Below are 9,345 nucleotides of genomic sequence, written 5' to 3'. Positions count from 1 at the left end.
AAATTAGTGGGGTCATTCCAAATCAATAATACTATTACTTGTGTTGATTCTTTTAGAATATTATCTTAAAATCAAGTAGAAAAAGGGTCATTCCAAATCAATAATACTATTAATTATAATGATAATGTTTGAGACCCCAAAAAGTAATCCCAACAGACCCTCATTTAATGTGAAGTGTTGGATGTGATGTGAGTCCTATATGTGTGTTTTTAATCAATGGTTATTTTAATGCCTCATAGATTTATGAGACTTTTGGGGGTCAAATTTTAGGGGTTTCTAGCATTGTTCTAATTATAATGGTTGGAGTAAATCATGCTCCATATCAAGATTTTTCTTCTTTTTTTCTTGGGTAAAATTTATGTTTTCCGTATATATATGTAAATACTTTGGAGGGAAGATATTGGATTTGGCATCAACTACTTGTTTTTTTTATGTGAACTGGTTTCAAGTTTCAACTACTTAATAATAATAAATAATAAAAACCCTTTCAAAAAATAAAAACAAGGGAAGGTCAGGTCTGGACAAGGAGTGTAGAATTTCTAGAACGGAGAGATACGTGTAGCTCCTTCCTCTACATCATTTTGGGTTGTGATGTCATTTCAAAGGTAAGGCTTATGTGATCCCCCTTTGGAGTACTACAAGTCATTAATGAATCAGGAGGCTACATTTGAACGTTGGTTGTTGGCAAGGCATTAAACAAATACTGACCCAAAAATTAATAAGGGAGTAACCTAATACAAATACAATACAAACAAATCATGAAAGATTTTATTATATAAAACCAAAAGGTCGCAAAAGTTGAATATAGGGTGGTTGAATTTGCCCAGCATGACTTTTCTTTTATGTATTTTTTTCATTCAAACATTACTCTCCATGTTAATACTTTGTACTTTGTTAAGGCATATGAATATAAGGAGAGGATTCATGTACTTAACGTGTGTTTGGATTGAGAGATTTAGGGAGAAAGGAATAGAAGGGAAGGTAGAATATTTTTCCCTCTCTCATGCTTGGATAGATAAAAAAAAGGGAAAGAAAATCGATTTAATTTACTAATTTATTATTATTTTTATTTTAAAAGTATTATGTGCAAGGGTATAATCGGTTTTTAACTTATAAGTAACTTAATTAATCATTTTTTCCCTATAAATAATCCTATTTTGAAGAGAAAGTATTTTGATAAAAATTTGATGAAATCTTCCCTCAATTCTCTTCAAATCTCTCCCCTTAATTTATTTTTTTCTAAACTATCAGAGCAAAAGAATTGAAAGGAAACTCATTTTTCCTTCCCCCAAATCCCTCAATCCAAACACTATATATATATATATATATATATGTTCAAGACTTCTTCTTGATTAATTTCTTGGTGATGTACAAGCCTTCGCCATCTTTACCATCAAAGATTGGCTTAAAATGTAAAAATAAAGTTACGTCGCGACCTTTTTGCTTTTCGTTGTGTTAATCTTACCATATTTATTTAAATAGTTTGACTGGTTCCTTGGTCAAACTGCTCACTCTTGGTACCTCTCAAGAGGTTGCGGCTGAGGCGTACACTAAAAACGTCATTGTTTAGACATGTAAATGCTGATGATGACGTTATATTGGACCATAATGACATGTCATATATGTGTGACTAGAGGTTTGTGTTTTTCTTTGTTTGGAAGTTGTTACGATAAAAATTAATGATGATAGCAATTAGCAAGTGCACTAATCACTTACGTAATATATTGAAAGTAAAGTGTCAATTCCACTAGAATTGTTTACCCTTCAAACAATGAAATTGTTCTAATCTTAAATTATTTGAAAAAAAATCGAAGAATGGATGTTTTGTGAATTAAACTAAGTAGAAATCAAACTAATAAAATTACTATAAACAATATGGATCAACCAATTGGCAAAAACACTAAGGCATCCTATTCATCTAACCAATCCAATCCAAACCCTGAACACATATCACTGAATAATTATCATCCAAGTTGATGGTGAAATACCCTAATTTATCCAACACTCTCTCTCGAGTAGAATTGAAATTACTAAATACACAATAACCAACAATATCTCTATGTGAATTTAATAGCATAAGAGCACATTAAGTTTTATGGTATTTCATAGCAAAACCGCACAAATCATGTTGACACATCTTTATCTTTCGTTCAATTCATGGTATACATCACAAGACCAAGTTACATGCATCATCTCTCGATCTCAACATGCACAACAATTCATTCAAATATTGATAAATCATTCAAAAGCATTAGGCACAATGATATATATTCAATAAGTATTAATAAATTTTCAATAACACAAACTAAAGAGTTGAATCTTCATGGAGAGAGGCTAAATCGTAGCCTTAGAAAAATCAACAAGGAAAAGAGAAATCAAAGAAAAAGAAGCGAACTAGTTTTGGTTGGATTTCTCTAATCGATGACAAGCTCCAATCCCATCTCCTCTTCTCTCTTATTTTGCCCAAAATCCTCCTTTGAAGCTCTAAGTTGATGACCTAGATGCTCTGAGACGGTTGTCCAAAATCGTCCCCCTGTTTTCTGTAAAGTCCCTTCCATATTAGTTGTAGAATTAGGTTAAATTTGTGACCCAATCGTGATTCCACTCGAGTGGTAATGCTTCCGCTCAAGCTAACCTTCTCTGAACACTTCTATTGAAGCATCAGGATTTTTGAGCTCGAGTGTGAGTTCAAACGGTACAAATCTAGTTCAATTTCTTTCTTTGCGTGAACGACACTTCTTTGCAGTAAAAAATAATTTAATGCCATCAATTTACTCCATAACCATAATCATCTCTAAGACTAACTGAACTTACAAAGCAACAACCAAAGAAATAGAGGCATAGAACATATGTATTTTTAGAGTTATCAAATGTACTCCCGCAATCATTACTCATGCAAATCAAGTTTAACGTTAGGAGATTTTATTTTTCTAGTATAGTTACTTTACTTATGGAAACTGGCCTAGATTTAGATCAAAAGGATCCATTTCCCATCTTCTTTTTTTTTTGTTTATTGGACAACTCTTTAAGTATAAGTTGTTATCTCCTACTTGTTATAGTCTTCGGCTTGTTAAATATACATTCAAGTTGCCCTAAAAAAATATGGTACGTGATCCTATTTTGTATTATGTGTCAACTACACAAACCCATCTCTTGTATTTTACTTTTGATCATCCAAGTTATATGGAATTACGCCTCCTCCCCTCAACTCATTAACATGTTTGTTGCTTTGGGTGTAATCCCCTGAAGCACATGCCAAGTCAATGGCAAGAACTTCGTTTTATTTATGTTTTTTCTTTTAATGGGATCTTAGCATATGACTAATCTCCCTATGTATCTGTAAATACTTTGGAGAGGAGATTGAAGTTGGCTTCAACTACTTGTTTTTCAAGAAAATTAGTTTCAACTACTTACTAATAAATAATAAGAACAAGCTAGGGAAAGTCCGGACAAGGAGGAGTACAGGATCTCAACAACATCCATTCTAAAACATGAATCACATCCAATGAATCAATGCCACACACTACTGGGATACTTTTGGGATTAATGTTGCTGGGATGCGTAGGAATGTTGTTTCTAGAGCGGAGAGAAATGTGTGGCTCGTTCTTGTTTTGGCAAAAATACCCTTTGATGATTATGGGTTGTGATGTCATTTGAAAGGTAAGGCTTATGTGAGCTCCTACGATAATGTTCCAACTAATTAGGAGGTCACATTTGAAAGTTGGTTGTCTGCAAGGCATTAAACAAATACTGGCCCATAAATTAATGAGGGAGTAACCTAACAAAACTACAATACAAACAAATCATGAAGACTTTATTATATAAAACAAAACCAAAAGTTGAATATAGGGTCCTTGAATTTGCCAAGATTGACTTGTCTTTCTTTTTTTTCTTTTCATTCAAACAGCAGTCTCGATGTTAATACTTTGTACTTCGTCAAGGCATTTGAAGATAAGGAGAGGATTTACGCACCTAGTATATGTATCTATTAACAATAGCATTCAATACTTCTCCTTGAATATTATTTTCTTGGGGACGTGCAATCCCTCGTCTCACACATATTAGATTACGAGCAAACCCCAACTCAAATATTCTCTGATTTACACTAAAAAGAGACGCTATATCTCTTGTTATATAAAAAATATCACAAAAAATGGTTGTCTTTACCATCAATGAAAATATTAAAGGGAAAATTAAATATAAGTCCTTCATGAGATAGCTTTGTTCCAATAGGGACATTCTTAAAAGTCTTATTCCATAAAGTCCATGTACTTTAAACTAATATTCCAAAAAAGAAGAACTCTTATCCTAATTTTTTTAAATGACTAAAATAATCTCAGTTTAATTATTTAAATTTTAAAAATTAATCATAAAGTTTACATAAATTCCTTTCTCACTTACGAAAGCTCCTTTTTCACGACTATATCTGCAGAGAATATTGTTCTTTCTAATTTTCTTTGTGAAATTGATTTTCTAATATGAATCTTGCATCAATTTTGAATTTCTATAATGATTCATCTCGCGATTCTATTGATTTTGGATATTCTCGGTGTTTGAATTTCTAGATATGATCATACTCACCATAGGACTTGTAGTTTTCCTTCGATCTTGCATCACATCATTATTTTCGACAGTTTCTGTGGTGATTTTTCGTGTTTTTTTTTATGATTCCAGTCGTAGACTACAGGTGATATGTTATCTGTTTTGATTAATTTGATATCTGTCATAATTTTATATGTCTTGTTAAATGTTATATGTCTTGTTAAAATATTATCTGTCTTTAATGAAATATTATCTGTTTGAAGTTCCAAAACAGATAACATATAAGAACAGATCCAAAACAGATATATTGTCTACAGATTCAGATCCAATTTCAGAAGGAAAAAAAAGAGTTCGAAAAAGCAATAAAACCTTAAAGGTGATGCGCCTTGATCCGTGGAATTGATTGGTGTTGATGGTCATCAGAGTTGGCCGTATTGGCCGGATCTAACTTTTTTTCAAATGGTAGCCGTGATTTCAAGAAGCTTTTTTGGCGAATCAAGTGATAATCATTGGCCAATGATGATTGAGCTTTGATTGAGCTGACCTAGAGCTTTAATTAGGTAGTTCGATAGTCGAAAATGATGACCGGACGACCAATTTCCGGTGATCGACGTGAAGGAAGAAGAAGAGAGAGAAAAAAAAAAGGAGAAAGAAGAATGACATCACACCTGTGACTCTAAGATAGATTTTAGAGATATCTGTAAGGGTATTTTTGTCAACATAGTACAAATGTACTTTTTTCTAATATTTTTTCCACTTTGTTCTTCCTTGAATATATAACCATCATATTGTCTTTTCCCCTAATTTCCCCAATATTAAAATGAAGTTACCTGCAACCTTTTTCTTTTCATTACGTTGGTATTACAATATTTATTAAAATAGTTTAACCGGTTCCTTAGTCAAATTGCTCACTCTTGGCGACTGAGGCTTGCACAACTTGCATCATAACCAATCCACAAGTAACAACTTGCATCATAACCAAATATATTATCATAATGAATTTCTTTATATTTAGACCCTATTTAGTATGATTATGGCTTTAATGAAATATTTTATTTTAAAATAGCTTCTATGTGCTTTTATTAACTTTTATGGTGTTGTTTACGTATCACGTTGAGGATGTAGTTTCTACAGAGTTTTGATAGAGTTTAAAATAAATCTCTTTTCTCATTGACTGTATTTGATTTACAATATAGATATATATAGATGTGACTTGTACATAACTATATGTTGTTAACCAAGAGTCCTACCTTACAAAGAGTCTTAGATATAGATGAAACTTGTTACAATAACTTGAATAAACAGATCAATGTTAATCACATTTTTGAATTTGTTGTTGTTGTAACTGCATCAGAATAGATATGCTCATTTGAATAACATGTGGTTTGTGGATGGTTTGATGACTTGACTTGAGCTGTTGAACATTCTCTAACATGCCCCCACAAGACATTGCTCCCATTGGAGATGTCGATCTTGGAACGTAGTTGATGAAAGATGAAGGATGATAATGGCTTCGTGAGAGCATCAGCAAGTTGGTTGATGTGAGGTTTAGTACCCGCTAAAAGTATAGCGATTATAAACCCAAATTATACTCGCAAGTGCACGAATCAATTGTAGTATAGAAGTGGCAAATACGAGTGTCGTACCCACAGGGACTGAATATTAAATATCTACAATTCCAACTCTTGTAATTATCAGTGGAAACAAAATAAATAAGGATTAACACAAATAAACAAACACTAGGGATCCGATTTCACCAACTCTATTGTATTTAAATTATTTAGCCGACAATTATCATTTCATTCATGCATGTCAAAGATCAAGTCCCCTAATTTATGTAATAGTCATGGGCATCTGACTTACAACGTCTATTCTCAATTGCAACCATCCATGGGCATTTGGATTGGCTAGGATAATCAAGAAAGCATTAGGATTTATGGTAACTTATGTAGCAATCACAAAGATCCTAGCATATGGCATTTATGTCTAGGTAACTCCGGTATTAATTGCAAGAAGCTTGTCTCAAATTGGACATGGGCATTTGTCTCAATTTGCATCATGGTAATCGAACCTAGATGGTAGCTAAGCATCAAGATTTAATTATCAATAAAGAATAGCTAATTAACACTTGACATAGCATAGATAAACTAATAATCAAACCAAATTTATTTAGATACAATAGAGTGGATCCATCATCACCCTAGTAAGAGGATTAGTTCCTCATACTAGGTTTACACAACCAACAATTGATCTCACAAAATTCTAGAAAGAATATGTGAGCAAATTGCTGTAAAAGAGAAAATAAAACTCAAGAACTCACTCCTTGATTTCTTTCTCCTCTTCCTCCTTGATTTCTTCTCTGGTTTTGTGATGTCTTTCTTCAATGTTTTCCGTCTTTATTTATAGAAGAAAAAAAAACGACGAAGAAATAATATAATTACTATTCATGAATAGTAATGTTACTATACATTCTGCGACTTTTATGTATTACTATTCATGAATAGTAATGTTACTATGCACTTTACGACTTATATATATAACAGAATACAAAGTCAAACAAAACTAAGATTGTTTATGGAATAAAGCCTGACCTGAAATATGAGTTATATGTTTTTGGGCCTAAAAATATAGAAATAAATATAAAGTGATTAAAAAATGACATTTGTACTTTTAATTGTGTAATAATCACTTTACGTCCAAATTATATGACAAATGTTCATGATAATTTATCATTTAAAGTGTATATTTGAATATTTATCACAACCCCCAACCAGCTTATTGCTAGTCCCTAGTAATTGAAGCGCTCAAACAATTCATGTCATATATGTAAATAATCCAATTATCTCATGAGTATGAAAATATGCAAGAATCTACCAACCACCATCACTAGAAGCAATCATTCTGACTAAATCTCATATCACCCATTCTATCTTAGCGTGATGTGTAGTGCGTAGCGAATTTAACATAAATACGTGGCTTTAATTTAATCTTAACACAAATATTGCAATATCACAAGAATCATCAGACTCAATGAATAATTAATATCAAGGGATTTTATTTATTGACTTTTCATTTTTTTTTTTATATATATATAATATTATGTGACTTGTGCAATGCTCAGTCTCATTAAGCTTTCTAAATGACCCTTGTAACAAGCGTTCAACCAATGACTCCCAATCCAGTTGGCTCAGGGCATTAGGTGTAAAGACACCCCAACGGGTTTAATAACTCGAGTCAAAAAGGCTACAAAACTTCGCTTGTCACATGGGTTGATGTCTTGATTTTTCTACCTTTTTACGCGAACACTCACTGCTTACTGAGGCAAGAGGCCCGGTTACTCAGCAGAAAAACTTACAAACACTCCCATTTATTCATAATGTTTTTTTTTTTTTTTTAACATAAATATGAATATATACATGTATCCCAAGATATTAATATTCAAAAAATTCTAATTCAACTCAAGAAAATCACAGTATTCATAATTAATCTTAAATATCATACCTCACAAATATGTAATTCTGTGCAATTGATCCAATTATTAAATAGAATAGGTGAGACAAAACTTAAAGTCAGAAAAATCCACAAGTGATTATGGGTTTTCAACTCAAATTATTATCCACACTTTAGAGATATTCAGACCAATTTAGAAATATGATAAGAACATGACTTCCAATTCACAAATTTTTTTTTTTTTTTTTTTAGCAATCATTAAACAGAATAGATATTTAACAAACAAACGGTTCTAAGACTCAATATTCCTAAAGCACCGTAAACAAACGGAATTTGTCTCAACACCAGGATCCTTGAGACTGGATGCTAGGTTACTATCAACCTAACTAAAGAGATGTACCCCGTAGCAAGGGCAAAAGGCTAACAAGGCCTTACAATAGGTTGTCATTCTCTAAGAGTTTCTGGTCGGCTCAATAAAACCCAAGCCAAGGTCAACAGTCCTTTGTATCTCCACTTTGGGGCTTTACAATTATGGACATTTCGTCCAGTCCATGCTTAGGACTCCCAAATACCTTATCGGTGGTTGTTTCCTGGACAAACTACTAATTACTTAGCTGGTTGAGTTGGCATCCCTCTAAGAGATCAACTACAAGTGTTTCAAGCTTGCACCTAAGGTAGCACAGCACTTGCCTCCTCTAGCTACCATTTTTTTTTTTTTTTAAATATCAAACCAATTCCTCCCCCTCTTAAAATCTGGCATTGTCCTCAATGGGAAAAGAAAAATAAAATAGAGAATAAAAATAAAAATAAAAAAATAAAAAAAAGGAAAATTTGAAAAGTACATATGCAAAGCTATGGTTCAGAAAAATACAACCTGACACAAAAACAATTCTGTCCGTTGGATGGCTATGTTTTCACTTTCGTATCATATCCATGAGTGCGGCCATCATGTGCTCCAGTCTGTGTTGTCCATCCTCTAGTGTTTGTAGCCCCATCTCTAGCCGGGCTATCGTTGCACTCATGTGATCTGATTGTGGAGATACTGCAACTCCTGATGAGGAATCTCCAGGTGGTGATGTTGAGGGAGCTTCTTTGGTCTGCTTCTGTCTAGCAGAAGTTGTTTTCAAATGGCTGATGCTCTGACGCCATGTCCATTTTTCCAGCATGGTGACCTGATAACCCAAAGATGCTTGAGGCCGAGGAGGTCGAATGCTTTTGAACAAAAGCAACCTTGTGATAAGCCGTGGGAAAAATAACTTCCCCACCTTTTTTGGCTTATTCTCAACAACATATTTGGCTTTGCAGATCATGGCCAGATAGATCTTTCCAATATCAAACCAACACCCTTTATAC

Source organism: Tripterygium wilfordii, chromosome 17 (assembly GCF_013401445.1).
Source record: "Tripterygium wilfordii isolate XIE 37 chromosome 17, ASM1340144v1, whole genome shotgun sequence".
Taxonomy (NCBI): Eukaryota; Viridiplantae; Streptophyta; class Magnoliopsida; order Celastrales; family Celastraceae; genus Tripterygium; species Tripterygium wilfordii.
Note: the sequence above shows the minus strand (reverse complement) of the source record.